Below are 17,872 nucleotides of genomic sequence, written 5' to 3' on the forward strand. Positions count from 1 at the left end.
ATTCTCTGAAAACATTTTTTTTTAAGTTTTTTTTTGAGACAGAGTCTCGTTCTGTTGTCAAGGCTGGAGTGCAGTGGTGCAAGCTCAGCTCACTGTAGTCTCTGCCTCCCAGGTTCAAATGGTTCTTGTGCCTCAGCCTCCTGAGGAGGCAAGATTACAGGCACCTGCCACCACACCCAGATAATTTTTGTATTTTTTAAAGAATTTAATTTAATTTTAAGTTCCTGGATACACATGCAGGATGTGCAGGCTTGTTACATAAATGTGTGCCATGGTGGTTTGCTGTACCTATTAACTCATCACCTAGGTATTAAGCCCTGCATACATTAGCTATTTATCCTGATGCTCTCCCCACCCCCACACAGGCCCTAGTGTGTGTTGTTCCCTTCCCTGTGTCCATGTGTTTTCATTGTTCAGCTCCCACTTTTAAGTGAAAACATGTGGTATTTGGTTTTCTGTTCCTGTGTTAGTTTGCTGAGGATACATGAATGGAACTTGAAGTAATTTTTTTTTTTTTGGAGATGGAGTCTCGCTGTTGCCTAGGCTGGAGTGCAGTGGCGCAATCTCAGCTCACTGCAGCCTCTGCCTCCTGGGTTCAAGCAGTTCTCCTGCCTCAGCCTCCCAAGTAGCTGGCATTACAGGAACCTGCCACCACCCCTGGCTAATTTTGTATTTTTAGTAGAGACAGGGTTTCACCATGTTTGCCAGGCTAGTCTTGAACTCCTGACCTCAAGTGATCTGCCCACCTCGTCCTCCCAAAGTGCTGGGATTACAGATGTGAGTTACCATGCCTGGCCGAAGTAATTTTTGTATTTTTAGTAGAGACGGGTTTTGCCATGTTGGCCAAGCTGGTCTCGAACTCCTGGCCTCAAGTGATCCTCTCGCCTTGGCCTTCCAATGTGCTGGGATTACAGGTGTGAGCCACTGCGCTGGGCCTTTTTTTTTTTTTGGAGAGAAATCTCTTTGTTGCCCAGGCTGGAGTGATTTCGCTCACTACAGCCTCAATTTCCCAAGCTCAGGTGATCATCCCACCTCAACCTCCCGAGTAGCTGGGACCACAGTGTAAGCCATCATTACCAGCTAATTTTTGGATTTTTTGTAGAAACAAAGTTTTGCTATGTTGCCCAGGCTGTTCTGGAATTCCTGACCTCAAGCAATCTGCCTGCCTCAGCTTTGCAGAGTGCTGGGATTACAGGTGTGAGCCACTATGCCCGGCTTTGTTTTTAAAAATATATATATTTTTTGTGGGTACATAGTAGGTGTGTATATTTATTGGGTGCATGAGATGTTTTGATATGGGCATGCATTGCGTAATAATCACATCATGTAAAATGGGGAATTTATCCCCTCAGCATTCATTGTTTGTGTTATGAACAATTATACTCGCAGTTATTTTAAAATGTACAATTAAATTATTGACTTACAAATTATTAAGCATTTGTGCTATCAAATACTCCCTCTTATTCTTTCTATTTTTTTTGAGATAGTCTCCCTCTGTCGCCCAGGCTGGAGTGCAGTGGTGTGATCTTGGCTCATTGCAACCTCTGCCTCCCGGGTTGAAGCGATTCTTGTCCCTCAGCCTCCCAAGTAGTTGGGATTACAGGTGGGTGCCACCATGCCCAGCTAATTTTTGTATTTTTTAGTAGAGACAGGGTTTCACCATATTGGCCGGGGTAGTTTTAAACTCCTGGCCTCAACTGATCTGCTGCCTTGGCCTCCTAAAGCGATGGGATTACAGACGTAAGCCACCACGCCCGGCCTTTTTTTTTTTTTTTGTACCCATTAACTATGCACACCTCCCCTCACTTTTCCCTTTTGACTAATAGGAACTCTGTCTGTCTATCACTGTATTTTTAACACATGTCGCACATATTTTCTACCATCTGTTGCATCATCTATAGTGTCTGTTGATGTGCTAAAATTTCATAACTATCTTTTTTTTTTGAGACGGAGCCTCCCTCTGTTGCGCGGGCTTGAGTGCAGTGGCCAGATCGCAGCTCACTGCAAGCTCCGCCTCCCGGGTTTACGCCATTCTCCTGCCTTAGCCTCCCGAGTAGCTGGGACTACAGGCGCCTGCCACCTCGCCCGGCTAGTTTTTTGTATTTTTTTAGTAGAGACGGTTTCACCATGTTAGCCAGGATGGTCTTGATCTCCTGACCTCGTGATCCGCCCGTCTCAGCCTCCCAAAGTGCTGGGATTACAGGCTTGAGCCACCACGCCCGGCCATAACTATCTTTTTTCTTAATGGTTTCTGGGTTTTGAGGCTTGCTTAAGAAGGCTCTCTCCATACCAAAATTATACAAATATTTTATATTCGAACTCTTTACTAGCTTAACATATTTAGCCCTTTAATTGATTTGGAATTTATTTTTATATGTTTTTGGAGGTACTCTTTTTCTCCACAAATGTGCAACTGACCCAAGCCTATTTGTTGAATATCCTGTCTTTAATGATATGAAATCTTATCTTCATCATGTTCTCAATTGCCTTATAGTCACCATGTGTGTATGTATGTATGTATGCCTGTGTTTGTTTTTTGGAGATGGAGTCTCACTTTTATTGCCCAGGCTAGAGTGCAATGGTGTGATCTTGGCTCACTGCAACATCCGCCACCAGGGTTCAAGTGATTCTCTGCCTCAGCCTCCGGAGTAGCTGGGACTACAGGTGCATACCACTACACCTGGCTAATTTATTGTAATTTTAGTAGAGACGGGGTTTCGCCATGTTGGCCATGCTGGTCTCAAACTCCTGACCTCAAGTGATCCATCCGCCTTGGCCTCCCAAAGTGCTGGGATTACAGGTACGAGTCACTGTGCCCAGCCTGCATGTGTTTACTTTTGAATATCTCTGTTCTTTTTAGTTGTTTATTCCTGAGCCAATACCATACAGTTTTTTTGTTTGTTTTTTGAGACAGGTATCACCCAGGCTGGAGTGCAGTGGTGTGATACTGGCTCACTGTGGCTTTGACCTCCTGGGCTCAAATGATTCTTCCACTTTAGCCTCCGCAGTAGCTGGAACTACATGTGTGTGGCTCCATGTGTGACTAAGTTTTGTATTTTTGGTAGAGATGAGGTTTCTCCATGGCCTAGCTGGTCTTGAACTCCTGGCCTCAAGTGATCTGTCCTCCTCGGCCTCCCAAAGTGCTAGGATTACAGGTGTGAGCCACTAAATCCTTTTGTTAATTATATGTTTTTTATTCTTTTGTTTTTTTTTCTTTTTTTTTTTTTTTGAGACAGAGTCTTGCTCTGTCACCTAGGCTGGAGTGCAGTGGCGCAATCTCGGCTCAACTGTAACCTCCGCCTTCTGGATTCAAGTGATTCTTCCCTCTCAGCCTTCTGAGTAGCTGGGATTACAGATACGCGCTACCACGCCCAGCTAATTTTTTGTATTCTTAGTAGAGACAGAGTTTCCCCATGTTGGCCAGGCTGGTCTCAAACTCCTGGCCTCAAATGGTCAGCCTGCCTCAGCCTCCCAAAGTTTTGGTGTGAGCCACCATGCCCAGCCCTTTTGGGTTTTCAAGATAGTCATATTTCTAACTGTTCATGTCTTTGCCTGTCTTTGTTATGGCATGTGTAATTTTTTTTCTTATTTTGACATGTTTTAAATCTCTTTAGAGTAAAAATATTCTTTGTTTTGGTGGGAGTGACGGGGTCTCAAAAAATAAAGAGGGTGGTAGGCTGGGTGCAGTGGCTCACGCCTGTAACCCCAGCACTTTGGGAGGCCAAGGCGGGTGGATCACCTGAGTTTAGGAGTTCGAGACCAGCCTGGCCAACATGGTGAAACCCCGTCTCGACTGAAAATACAAAAATTAGTTGGGCGTGGTGGCGTGCACCTGTAGTCCCAGCTATTCTGGACCCTGAGGCAGGCGAATTGCTTGAACCCGGGAGGCGGAGGTTGCAGTGAGCAGAGATCACACCACTGTACTCCGGCGTGGGTACCAGAGTGAGACTCCATCTCCAAAAAACAAAAAGAGGCTGGAGTGCAGTGGCACACTCACCACTCACTGCAGCCTTGACCTCCTGGACTTAAGCAATCCTCCCACCTCAGCCTCCTGAGTAGCTGGGACCAGAGGCACGTACCACCATGCCTGGCTAATTCTTTGTATTTCTTGTAGAGACGGGGCCTCACCATGTTGCCAAGGCTGGTCTCAAACTCTTGAGCTCAAGTGATTCTCCTGTCTTGACCTCCCAAAGTGCTGAGATAACAGGTGTGTGCCACCACGCCCAGCCAAATATATTCTTTTTTTTGTTTTTTTGAGACAGTGTCCTCACTCTGTCTCCCAGGCTGGAGTGCTTTGGCAAGATCTCTGCTCATTGCAACCTCTGCCTCCTGGGTTCAAGGATTTTCCTGCCTCAGCTTCCCGAGTAAGTGGGGTATAGACATGCACCACCATGCCCAGCTTATTTTTGCATTTTTAGTAGAGACTGTGTTTTGCCATGTTGGCCAGGCTAGTCTCGATCTCCTGATCTCGGTGATGTGCCAGCCTCGGCCTCTGTAAGTGCTGGGATTACAGCCATGAGCCACATCACTCGGCCATCAAATATATTCTTTATCATATAGCTGGCAATGGTTTTCTAGTTTGCCGTTTACTTTTAGGGGAACTCTCTTGACTATCAGTGGGTAAAACACTTAGAATAGGCTGTTATAATGCTTGTAATATCTTGACATGAGGAAAATTCTAGGATGGTTAGAATTTGTAAAATCAAGTCTGTTGAATAAATTTATGAATTAAAACAAGGGGGAAAAGCCTACTTTTGGGTACAAATGTGATTTGACTATAAAATTCTGTATTTAATGTTTTTTATAGTTATGTGCCATCTGAGAGGGGTTGCACTTAAAATTGGGGAGAAGCTAACTCAATAAAATTGATCAGATTAAAAATTCTCAATAGTATATGTAAATACTAACTGTATCTGATATTTAATTATACATATAGAATAAACTGGGTTTTCTGTCTATCTATATTATTTTATTTTATTTTTAAGACAGGGTCTAATGCTTTCCCAGGTGGGAGTCCAGTGGTGGGATCTCAACTCACTGCAGCTTCACCTGGGCTCAAGTGATCCTCCTGCCTCAGCCTGAGTAGCTGGGACTGTAGGTGCACACCACTGTGCCTGGCTAGTTTTTTTGTATTTTTCGTAGAGATGAGTTGTCACTGTGTTGTGTAGCCTGGTTTGGAACTCATGAGGTCAAGTGATCTGCCTGCCTCGCCTCCCAAATTGCTGGGACTTACAGGTGTGAGCCACTGCACCTGGTCTGTTTTATTTTATTTTTATTACTATTTTTTTGAGATGGAGTCTCGCTCTGTTGCCCAGACGGAGTGCGGTGGTGCGATCTCTACTCACTGCAAACTCCGCCTCCCAGGTTCAAGTGATTCTCCTGCCTCAGCCTCCTAAGTAGCTGGGATTACAGGTGCCTGCCACCATGCCCAGCTAATTTTTGTATTTTTTTTTTTTTTTTTAGTAGAGACGGGGTTTCACCATGTCGACCAATCTGGTCTTGAACTCCTGACCTTAAGTGATGCACCCGCCTCGGCCTCCCAATGTGCTGGGATTACAGGTGTGAGCTAATGGGCCCAGCCTATTTTTTATTTATTCATTCATTCATTCGTTCATTCATTCATTCATTCATTCTAGATCTGGGTTCTCACTGTGTTGCCCAGGCTGGCCTGGAACTCCTGCACTCAAGCCGTCCTCCCACCTTAGCCTTCCAAGTAGCTGAGCTTATAGATAGGAGCTACCATACCTTGTACTTCACTAAGGTTTTTAGTTTATCAATATTAAAAAGTATGGACACATTTTTAATATTTAATGAGAAGTAGTAGAAAAATTGAATTCACTTTAAGGCTTACTTTTCTGTCTTTTTCTCCCAGAGAGTATATTTGTAGAAAAGCTTACCCAAATTTTGCTTAGTTTCAGGGATAATTTCATATAATAAATTTGTGAATTATTTTATTTTTATGGCTTATATCAGGCACATACATGAATATTTGTATATTCAGGAGGTATGATGGTAGAATGTACCAAAATGTTTTTTTAAAAAACTCACTGTTACTCTTCTAGAATTTTTCTTATTTCTTTCAGTTTGTCTGTATAAATATTCTCTATAGATAACTGACTTTTAAGGAAAAACTGTTATATTCATTACACAGCTTGTTGCAAATAGGAAATCTAGCCCTATTATTGTTGGTATGAAACTAACAAGCTTTTCTGTAACCCATATTTTAGTGTTTTGGCGCTGTATGGTAGCAATACCTTCCTGTGCCATGTTGAAAGCAAGAAACATGTTTCTACAAAGCACATTTTTTAAAAATAGCATTTGAGTTTTTAAGTGAAAACAGAAGCCGACGTAAGCCTATATTGTATTCTTGCAAAATACATTTTTGTTTTCTTGTGACCTGCCTGTGTCATTTTTTCTAGAAAGTTTGAAAGTTTCTTTTTTTCTTTTTTCTTTTTTTTTTTTTTTTCTTTTTTTTTTTTTTTTGAGACGGAGTCTCGCTCTGTCGCCCAGGCTGGAGTGCAGTGGCCGGATCTCAGCTCACTGCAAGCTCCGCCTCCCGGGTTCACGCCATTCTCCTGCCTCAGCCTCCCGAGTAGCTGGGACTACAGGCGCCGCCACCTCGCCCGGCTAGTTTTTTGTATTTTTAGTAGAGACGGGGTTTCACCGTGTTAGCCAGGATGGTCTCGATCTCCTGACCTTGTGATCCGCCCGTCTCGGCCTCCCAAAGTGCTGGGATTACAGGCTTGAGCCACCGCGCCCGGCCTTTTTCTTTTCTTTTCTTTTTTTTTTTGAGATGGAATCTGGCTCTGTCGCCCAGGCTGGAGTGCAGTGGCCGGATCTCAGCTCACTGCAAGCTCCGCCTCCCGGGTTTACACCATTCTCCTGCCTCAGCCTCCCGAGTAGCTGGGACCACAGGCGCCTGCCACCTCGCCCGGCTAGTTTTTTTGTATTTTTTAGTAGAGACAGGGTTTCACCGTGTTAGCCAGGATGGTCTCGAAATCTTGACCTAGTGATCCGCCCGTCTCGGCCTTCCAAAGTGCTGGGATTACAGGCTTGAGCCACTGCGCCCGGCCTCTTTTTTTCTTTCTTCCTTTTTTTTTTTTCTGAGACAGAACTGTCTCAGAAAAGTGAAAGATGTCAATTCTTGCTCTGTGGCCCAGGCTGCAGTGCAGTGGTACGAACTTGGCTCACTGCAACCTCTGCCTCCTGGGTTCAAGTGATTCTCCCACTTCATCCTCCCAGGTAGCTAGGACTACAGGTGTGTGCCACCATGTCCAGCTAATTTTTGTAATTTTAGTATAGTTGGGGTTTCACCATGTTGGCCAGGCTGGTCTCGAACTCCTGACCTGGAGTGATCCATCCACCTCAGCCTCCCAAAATGTTGGGATGACAGTACAGGTGTGAGCCACTGTGCCTGGCCAAAAGTTTCTGATATAAAGCTGGCAGGAAGTCAGTGACAATTATTAAGTCTTGGAAGAAAAAGTTTTAATTTTCTCCTGAGAAGAGATTTCTGAAGAAACATCTTGTAGATAACGTAGTTTCACAGTAAAGTTTTTTTATTTTTATTTTATTTATTTATTTTTTTTGAGGCGGAGTCTCGCTCTGTTGCCCGGACTGGAGTGCAGCGGCCAGATCTCAGCTCACTGCAAGCTCCGCCTCCCGGGTTTACACCATTCTCCTGCCTCAGCCTCCCGAGTAGCTGGGACTACAGGCGCCCGCCACCTCGCCCGGCTAGTTTTTTTTGTATTTTTAGTAGAGACGGGGTTTCACTGTGTTAGCCAGGATGGTCTCGATCTCCTGACCTCGTGATCCGCCCGTCTCGGCCTCCCAAAGTGCTGGGATTACAGGCTTGAGCCACCGCGCCCGGCCTATTTTTATTTTTTTATTTGAGGCAGAGCGTTGTTCTGTCACCCAGGCTGGAGTGCAGTGGTGCGATCTCAGCCCACTGTAGCCTCTGCCTCCCGGGTTCAAGCAGTTCTCATGCCTCAGTCTCCCGAGTAGCTGGGATTACAGGCGTGTGCCACCACATCTAGCTACTTTTTTTTTTTTTTTTTTTTTTTGAGACAGAGTCTTGCTCTATCACCAAGGCTAGAGTACAGTGGCATGATTTTGGCTCACTGCAACCTCCGCTTCCCAGGTTTAAGCAGTTCTCGTGCCTCAGCCTCCTGAATAGCTGGGATTACAGGTGCATGCCACCACACCCTGCTAATTTTTTTTTTTTTTTTTTTTTGAGACGGAGTCTCGCTCTGTCACCTGGGCTGGAGTGCAGTGGCCGAATCTCAGCTCACTGCAAGCTCCGCCTCCCGGGTTTACGCCATTCTCCTGCCTCAGCCTCCCGAGTAGCTGGGACTACAGGCGCCAGCCACCTCGCCCGGCTAGCTTTTTGTATTTTTTAGTAGAGACGGGGTTTCAACGTGTTAGCCAGGATGGTCTCGAACTCCTGACCTCGTGATCCACCCGTCTCGGCCTCCCAGAGTGCTGGGATTACAGGCTTGAGCCACCGCGCCCGGCCTTTTTTTTTTTTTTTGTGACAGAGTCTCGCTCTGTAGCCAGGCTGGAGTGCAGTGGTGCGATCTCGGCTCACTGCAACCTCCGCTTCCCAGGCTCAAGTGCTTCTCCTTCCTCAGCCTCCTGAGTAGCTGGGATTATAGATGCCTGCTACCACGCCCAGCTAATTTTTGTATTTTTAGTAGAGATGGGGTTTCACCGTGTTGGCCAGGATGGTCTCGATCTCCTGACCTCGTGATCCACCCATCTCTGCCTCCCAAAGTGCTGGGATTACAGACAGGAGCCACTGTGCCCGGCAATTTTTGTATTTTAAGTAACGACAGGGTTTCATCATGTTGGCCAGGCTGATTATGAACTCCTGATCTCAAGTGATTCGCCCACCTTGGCCTCCCAAAGTGCTGGGATTACAGGCGTGAGCCACCGCACCTGGCCTCGTGGTAAAGTTTATATAGAAAAATGCATTCTCTGTGGAAACAGAACTTATTTGTGTGCCATTGTTTGATTTCTGACCTGGGCTCAGCTTTTATTTCTCTGTGCAGATCCGTTTCCTTTGGTGGTACATCCTGTCTTGGATGTTGACCCCAGTCAGAGCTGTATAGTGCCAAAATAAGATAAGTTCTTTGGTTCTTTTTTGCCATTTCTTTCAACTCCTTATTTATCTTTACTCATGGTCATTGAAGATCAGAAGGGTATTTATGAACAGATGGGAATTCTGTGTGTTTCTTCAGTGTTAGGGGAACACCAGGGAGAGGCAATATCATTTTAGTATTGGATTTTCACCTTTCCTGATGCCCCCTAGGTCTAAGGAAACATCAAGCTTATTTTACAGACTTGATATAAGAAACTTCATAATTACCAAATTAAGCTTTAGACATGTCAGTGTTTTAGAGTACTTACTGATATCTATAATACATATTCCTGGGGCCTATGCCTTTCCATATAAATTTTACTTATTTTTTGAGACAAAAGTCTCACTCGGCCCTCCCTGCTGGAGTGCAGTGCCACAATCTTGGCTCACTGCCACCTCCACCTCCCAGGTTCAAGCGATCCTTCCACCTCAGCCTCCTGTGTAGCTGGGGCTACAGACACGCGCTAGCATGCCCTGCTAATTTTTTATATTTTTAGTAGAGACTGGGTTTCATCATGTTTGCTAGGCTGGTCTCGAACTCCTGGGCTCAAATGATCTGCCTGCCTAGGCCTTCCAAAGTGTGGGATTACAGGCATGAGCCACCAAGCCTGGCCAAATTACTCAATATTTTTGAACCTCACTTCCCTTATCTGTGAGATTAGGATAATAATAACCTACCTGAACAAATTAAATGAAGTGATAGATGTCAGTTCTTAGCACAGTAGCCATAATGTTATAGGGACTCTAAATTTCAGTTTTCTTTTTCCCTTCCTTGAACTGTTTTAAGTTTTAAAAGATAGTGATTATAAAATTACTTTGTAAGTGTATACAGTTGTTTCAAATATTGTTCATGTTTGTATTAAAAACAGTCAAACTCATTTTGGTTATGTTGGTATTGTAAGAGGGAAACGTAGGGAAATGAGACAATGGAGAAAGTCTGAATAACTGTTTCTTTTTGTTTGTTTGTTTGATGTTTTTGAGATGGAGTCTCGCTCTATTGCCCAGGCTGGAATGCAGTGGCATGAACTCGGCTCACTGCAACCTCTGCCTCCTGGGTTCAAGCGATTCTTCTGCCTCAGCCCCTGGAGTAGCTGGGACTACAGGCATGCGCCACCACGTCCGGCTAATTTTTGTATTTTTGGTAGAGACAGGGTTTCACCATATTGCCCAGGCTGGTCTTGAATTCCTGACTTCGTGATCCACCCGCCTCGGCCTCCCAAAGTGCTGGGATTACAGGCGTGAGCTACCGCACCCGGCCAAGTCTGAATAACTTTTGTTGAGCAATACCATGTGGCAGGAGCTAGGCTTAACACTCCGCACACAGCAACTCATTTAATCCTTACCACTCAGTTAAGCACATTTCTTCCTCTGAAGGATTACTTAGTTTTTTGTTTGTTTGTTTGTTTGTTTTGAGATGGAGTCTCGCTCTGTCGCCTAGGCTGGAGTGCAGTGGCCGGATCTCAGCTCACTGCAAGCTCCGCCGCCTGGGTTTAGGCCATTCTCCTGCCTCAGCCTCCCAAGTAGCTGGGACTACAGGAGCCCGCCACCTCGCCCGGCTAGTTTTTTGTATTTTTTTAGTAGAGACGGGGTTTCACCGTGTTCACCAGGATGGTCTCGATCTCCTGACCTTGTGATCGGCCCGTCTCAGCCTCCCAAAGTGCTGGGATTATAGGCTTGAGCCACCGCGCCCGGCCTTTTTTTTTTTTTTTTTTTTTGAGATGGAATCTTTCTCTCTCTCCCAGGCTGGGGTGCAGTGGCATGATCTCGGCTCACTGTAACGTCCAACTCCTGGGTTCAAGCAATTCTCGTGCCTCAGCCTCCCATGCAGCTGGGATTACAGCACATGCCACTATCCCTGGGAAACTTTTTGCATTTTTAGTGGATACAGGGTTTTACCATGTTGGCCAGGGTGGTCTTGAACTCCTGAGCTCAGGCTCTCCATCCTCCTTGGGCTCCCAAAATGCTGGGATTACAGGTGTGAGCCACAGCACCTGGCCTACTTCTTAGTTTTTAAAATTAAAGTTTTCTTATTTCCACCCTTTTGAATAATAAGCCTCAGGAATGGGGCCCTTAATAACTTAATGCAGACTTACAAACTTTGTATAGAATATAACAAATTATTAATGACTATTTTATTTCTAAGCTACCATCCTTAGTATTTGGAAGCTATGTTCTTTAGGCTAAGTCTTTTTTTTTCTTTTCCTTCTTTTTTTTTTTTAAGCAAACTCTAGTAATGATATTTACTTTTTGTGGAAACCACGTCTCACTGTCCCCCAAGCTGGAGTGCAATGGCAGGATTATGGCTCACTGAAGCCTCCACCTCCTGGACTCAAGTGATCCTCCCGAGTAGTTGGGACTACAGGTGCATGCCACCACACCTGGCTAATTTTTGTATTTTTTGTAGAGATGGGGTTTCACCATGTTGCCCAGGCTGGTCTCAAACTCTTGGGCTCAAGCTATCCTCCTGCCTTGGCCTCCCAAAGTGCTGGGATTACAGGACTGTGTCTGGTCAATATTTACTTTCTAATTCCTGCCTCTAGAAATATATTAGCTGCCCTGAATATATTAGGTTTTTCAGTTGTATGAAACTGTTCAGTTAGGAGTAATGAATTTGATGTCTATTAGTCCTTTTCTTATTTATTTATTTATTTTGAGATGGAGTCTTGCTCTGTTGCCTAGGCTGGAGTGCAGTGGCGCGATCTCGGCTCACTGCAAGCTCTGCCTCCCGGGTTCACACCATTCTCCTGCCTCAGCCTCCCAAATAGCTGGGACTACAGGTGGCCGCCACCACGCCCGGCTAATTTTTTTGTATTTTTGGTAGAGATGGGGTTTCACTGTGTTAACCAGGATGGTCTCAATCTCCTGACCTCGTGATCTGCTCGCCTCAGCCTCCCAAAGTGCTGGGATTACAGGCCTGAGCCACTGCACCTGGCGCCTATTAGTCCTTTTCAACAAATATCACCAGTAAGGCTTGAATTGTTTTTTGAAATGAGAAAAGCAGCAGATTGTTTATTTGAATTTGAATGTAGAGTGTTTCTCACTCAACACCTTAATACTGATCAGGCTAAGAGATGAGCTCTTCCTATGTTGCCCAGGCTGTACTCAACTCCTAGGCTCAAGTAATTCCTTCCCACCTCAGTCTCCTGATTGGCTGGGACTACAGGTGAGCAGCATCACACCCCACTTTGTGTTTTGATTAGTTCTCTTTATTTTTTTTAATCGTGGTAAAATAACATAATATTTATCATCTTAACCAGTTTAAGTGTACAGTTCAGTAGTGTTGCATACGTTCACATTGTTGTGCAACCACTCTCCAGCACTGTGTCTCATCTTTTTTTTTTTTTTGAGACATCCTCACTTTGCTGCCCAGGCTGGAGTACAGTGGGGTGATCTTGGCTCACTGCAACCTCTGTCTCCTGGGTTCAAGCGATTCTCCTACCTCAACCTGCTGAGTGGCTGGAATTACAGTCCTATACCACCATGCCTGGCTAATTTTTGTATTTTTAGTAAAGACAGGGTTTCACCATGTTGGCTAGGCTGGTCTTGAGCTCCTGATGTTGGGTGATCCGCCCGTCTTGGCCTCCAAAAACGCTGGGATTACAGGTGTGTGCCACTATACCTGGCCACCCTGTTTCATCTCCAAATCCATTAAACTGAGACTCTAAATCCATTAAATAAGCCCCCCATTCCTCCTTCCCCAAAGTGCCTAGCCACCACCATCCAACTTTCTGTTTCAGTGAATTTGACTATTCTTCATGCCTCATATAATGGAGTCATTGAGTATTTGTCCTTTTGTGACTGGCTTATTTCACTTAGTATAATGTCCTCAAGTTCATCTGTGTTGTAGCATGTGTCAGATTTTCCTTCCTTTTTAAGGCTGAATCAGTTATATGTATGTACCACATTTGCTTACCCATTCTCTTAGGTGGCTTCTACCTGTTGTCTATTGTGAATAATGCTGCTATGAACATGGGTATACAGTTATCTCTTTATTTATTTTTTGAGACAGAATCTTGCTCTGTTGCCCAGGCTGGAATGCAGTGGGATAATCATGACTCACTGCAGTCTCGATCATCTGGGCCCAAGTGGTCCTCTCACCTCAGTTTCCCAAGTAGCTGGGACTACAGGCACATGCCACCACATCCAACGAATTAAAAAAAAAAATTGGTCAGGTGTGGTGGCTCACACCTGTAATCCCAGCACTTTGGGAGGCCAAGGTGGGTGGATCATGAGGTCAGGAGATCGAGACCATCCTGGCTAACACGGTGAAACCCCATCTCTACTAAAAATACAAAAAATTAGCCAGGCGTAGTGGTGGGTGCCTGTAGTCCCAGTGAGTTGTGAAGCCAGCTGGACCTCCTGGGTCGAGTGGGGACTTGGAGAACTTTTCTGTCTAGCTAGAGGATTGTAAACACAGCAATCAGCACTCTGTGTCTAACTAAAGGATTGTAAATGCACCAATCAACACTCTGTAAAAATGCACCAATCAGCACTCTGTGTCTAGCTAAAGGATTGTAAATACATCAACACTGTAAAAATGGACCAATCAGCACCCTGTAAAATGGACCAATCAGCAGGACGTGGGCAGAGACAAATAAGGGAATAAAAGCTGGCCACCCTAGCCAGCAGTGGCAACCCACTTGGGTCACCTTCCATGCTGTGGAAGCTTTGTTCTTTCACTCTTCACAATAAATCTTGCTGCTGCTCACTCTTTGGGTCCGTGCCACCTTTAAGAGCTATAACACCGTGAAGATCTGTGGCTTCATTCTTGAAGTCAGCAAGACCAGGAACCCACTGGAAGGAACCAACTCTGGACACACAAGCTACTTCGGAGGCTGAGGCAGGAGAATGGCATGAACCAAGGAGGCGGAGCTTGCAGTGAGCCAACATCGCACCACTGCAGTGTAGTCTGGGCAACAGTGTGAGACTCTATCTCAAAAAAAAAAAAAAAAAAAAAAAAAAAAAAAAAAAATTTGTGGAGCTGGAGTCTTAACTATGTTGCCCAGCCTTGTCTCAAACTCCTGAGATCAAGCAATCCTCCTGCCTCAGCCTCTCAAAATGCTGGGTTTACCGGTGTGAGCCAATGTGCCTGGCGAGTTAGCTCTTTGAGAGCATACTTTCAATTTTTTTGGATATGTAACCAAAAGTAGAATTGCTGGATCATATGTAATTTTATTTTAATTTTGAAGAACTATCATACTATTTTTCATACTGGCTATTTACCATTTCACATTCTTACGATTGTGCACAAGGGTACCAATTTCTCCACGTCCTTGCCAACACTGTTTTTTTTGTTTTGTGTGTGTGTGTGTTTTTTTTTTGTTTTTTTTTTTTTTTGAGATGGAGTCTTGCTCTGTTGCCCGGGCTGCAGTCAGTGGTGTGATCTCGGCTCACTGCAACCTCCGCTTCCTGGGTTCAAGCGATTCTCCTACCTCAGCCTCCCAAGTAGCTGGGACTACCGGTGTGCAACACCACACCTGGCTAGTTTTTGTATTTTCAGTACAGACGGGGGTTTCACCACATTGGCCAGGCTGGTCTCGAACTCCTGACCTCATGATCTTCCCCCCTTGGCCTTCCAAAGTGCTGGGATTATAGGCGTGAGCCACTGTGCCTGGCCACCGTTTTTTTTTTAATAGTAGCCGTCCTAATAAGTGTGAGGTGATATCTCACTGTGGTTTTATTTTCCCTAATGATTAGTGATCTTGAGTGTCTTTTCCTGTGTTCATTGGCCATTGGTGTATCTTCTTTGGAGAAGTGTCTGTTCAAGTTCTTTGTTTATTTTATAATTGTGTATTGTTGTTGTTGTTGAGTTGTAGGAGTTTTTTTGTTGTTTTTGTTTTTGAGACAGGGTCTCACTCTGTCACCTAGGCTGGAGTTGAGTGGCATGATCTCAGCTCACTGCCACCTCTGCCTCCCAGGTTCCAGTGATTCTGCTGCCTCAGCTTCCCAAGTAGCTGGCATTACAGGTGTGCACCACCACACCCGATGAATTTTTTTGCATTTTTAGTAGAGACCAGGGCTTAGTAGAGACAGGTTTAGTAGAGATGGGGTTTCGCCATGTTGGCCAAGCTGGTCTCAAACTCCTGGCCTCAAATGATCTGCCCACCTTGGCCACCCAAAGTGCTGGCATTACAGGTGTGAGCCACCACACATGGCAGGAGTTCTTTATATATTGTGGATATTAACTCCTTATCAGAGTAATAATTTACAAATATCTTCTCCCATCTCATGAGTTGTCCTCTTTCTTTTTTTTTTTTTTTTTTTTGAGACGGAGTCTCGCTCTATGGCCCAGGCTGGAGTGCAGTGGCCGGTTCTCAGCTCACTGCAAGCTCTGCCTCCCGGGTTTACGCCATTCTCCTGCCTCAGCCTCCCGAGTAGCTGGGACTACAGGCGCCCGCCACCTCGCCCGGCTAGTTTTTTGTATTTTTTAGTAGAGACGGGGTTTCACCGTGTTAGCCAGGATGGTCTCGATCTCCTGACCTCGTGATCCACCCGTCTCGGCCTCCCAAAGTGCTGGGATTACAGGCTTGAGCCACCGCGCCCGGCCGAGTTGTCCTCTTTCTTTTCCTTTGATTCACAGTTCTGGTTTTTAAAAATGTTATTATATATTTTGTAAGACATTTAAAAGAATAATACAGTAAACATTTTTATGACCACTATCAAGCAAATTAAATATTAGTAGATTAGTTTGCTCCCGAGTTTCCATTTATTGATTACAAGTCCCTCACCAAAGGTAACCACTAATGAATTTGATTTTTCTCTGACTAGATATTTTGTACCACTATTATATTATTTTCTCTCTCTCTTTTTCTTTTTTTTTGAGACGGAGTCTCGCTCTGTCACCCAGGCTGGAGTGCAGTGGCGTGATCTCAGCTCACTACAAGCTCCGCCTCCTGGGTTCATGCCATTCTCCTGCCTCAGCCTCCCGAGTAGCTGGACTATAGGTGCCCACCACCACACCTGGCTAATTTTTTTGTATTTTTAGTAGAGACGGGTTTCACAGTGTTAGCCAGAATGGTCTCGATCTCCTGACCTCATGATCCACCTACCTTGGCCTCCCAAAGTGATGGGATTGCAGGCGTGAGCCACCATGCCTGGCTATTATACTATTACACTATTTTGATATGAAGTGAAGTTTACATATCTCTGTGTTAGGATTACTGTATACCAATAAATAGACTGCTATGGCAGAGTAAATGTTTTCTTAGAGGTAGTAAAACTGAGGGCAAACCTGAGTTGGGAACATTTTAGCTCTAAATACATACAGTACATGTAGCTGCCTTGGTCAATTTAACTTTTAGACAGGGCAAATGGAATAAGGCAATGTTGAGGTGCTACGTTTTTGGTTCAGAAAAATGACTGTAAGTTTTGAAAGAAGGCATGATTCTGGTAAGATCTGACTATGGACAAGGGGATGTTGAAATAAACCAGTGTTTCCAGGGCAGTGGTGAAGGACTTGATCTCCATTATAGCTGAAAATGAAGTCCTTCTATAACGAAGCCATAGTAGCAGCAGCAGCAGCTGTTGCCACTGCCACCTGCATTCAGTGGCTGTGTGAGGTGGCTAGACCAGGAAGTGATTCCGTGGCACTAGGCATGTATAACGAAGGACTTTGGCTCTGGCAGAGTGGTTGTACAGGTTGTGGGTGTCACTTTAAACATACAAAGATCTGCTTGCTGGAGGAGGGGCAGCTTCTTGAGGATCAGGTGTGCAACTGAAAGGGATGAGCTCATCCTTCTAACCAGACCTGCTCTAGACGCTGACTGAATGTTTTCCTAATTGCAAGTCCTGCAGCTGGGAGAAGCAGGAAGTGATTGACGCTTCAGACACTTGGTGAGTAGTAAAAAAAAAAAAAAAGAAGAAAGAAAGGAAAAAGTAAAAAAGGCATTTTTGGGGAAGCTTTTGAAATGTGTGTGTGAGTATCAGGTTGAAGGTGACATACACACACATAATCTTTCTCTAAGTTGAGGATTGCAGTAAAGTGTATGGTGGTGTTGAGGAAAGCAAAGCTTTGGTGGTTCTAACTTTATTCTACTACTTCTTTTTGAGGTGACTTTTCATGACTTAACAATTTTGTTTCCTACACTGTCTTGACTGGTTTCATTTCTCTAGGAAATAAGAATCCCAGGAGCTCCTTTTTTATTTTCAAGGATCTTCATGGCTTGTTTTGGAACTTTTATTGATGAAACTTATCCCACATTTGAAGACTTCTGTGTTGGATTTCAGAGCTCCTATACATGATCCTGTTTTGTTTTAATTTACCCAAACTTTCCTATTCACTTTAGGTAAAGTTCTTAAAAATGAAATTGGTTTAGAAAAGAAATATCAATTGTTTATCATTTATTTATTTGTAACCTTTATTTTAGGTTCCAGGGTACATGTGCAGGTTTGCTATATAGGTAAACTACATGTTACAGGGGTTTGATGTACAAATTATTTCATCATCCAGGTAATAAGCATAGTACCTGATAGGTAGTTTTTTTTGTTTTGTTTTGTTTTGTTTTTAAGATGGAGTTTCTGGCTGGGCGCGGTGGCTCAAGCCTGTAATCCCAGCACTTTGGGAGGCCGAGACGGGTGGATCACGAGGTCAGGAGATCGAGACCATCCTGGCTAACACGGTGAAACCCCGTCTCTACTAAAAAATACAAAAAACTAGCCGGGCGAGGTGGCGGGCGCCTGTAGTCCCAGCTACTCGGGAGGCTGAGGCAGGAGAATGGCGTAAACCCGGGAGGCAGA

General features: G+C 44.7%; 1 protein-coding gene across 9 annotated transcripts in view; it reads left to right on the plus strand.

Annotated features, from left to right (window-relative positions):
• USP54 (ubiquitin specific peptidase 54) overlaps positions 1-17,872 on the plus strand; it is a 124,635-nt gene that overhangs the window by 9,144 nt on the left and 97,619 nt on the right. Inside the window, exon 1 of one of the 9 annotated variants that reach the window (XM_010373101.2) lies at positions 16,952-16,969. The exons of the other annotated variants lie outside the window; for them this stretch is intronic. The gene's annotated coding sequence lies outside the window, so the exon portion shown is untranslated. Of the gene's footprint in view, positions 1-16,951; positions 16,970-17,872 lie in introns of those variants that run through there. 9 annotated transcript variants of the gene reach the window in all.

Source organism: Rhinopithecus roxellana, chromosome 11, assembly GCF_007565055.1.
Source record: "Rhinopithecus roxellana isolate Shanxi Qingling chromosome 11, ASM756505v1, whole genome shotgun sequence".
NCBI lineage: Eukaryota > Metazoa > Chordata > Mammalia > Primates > Cercopithecidae > Rhinopithecus > Rhinopithecus roxellana.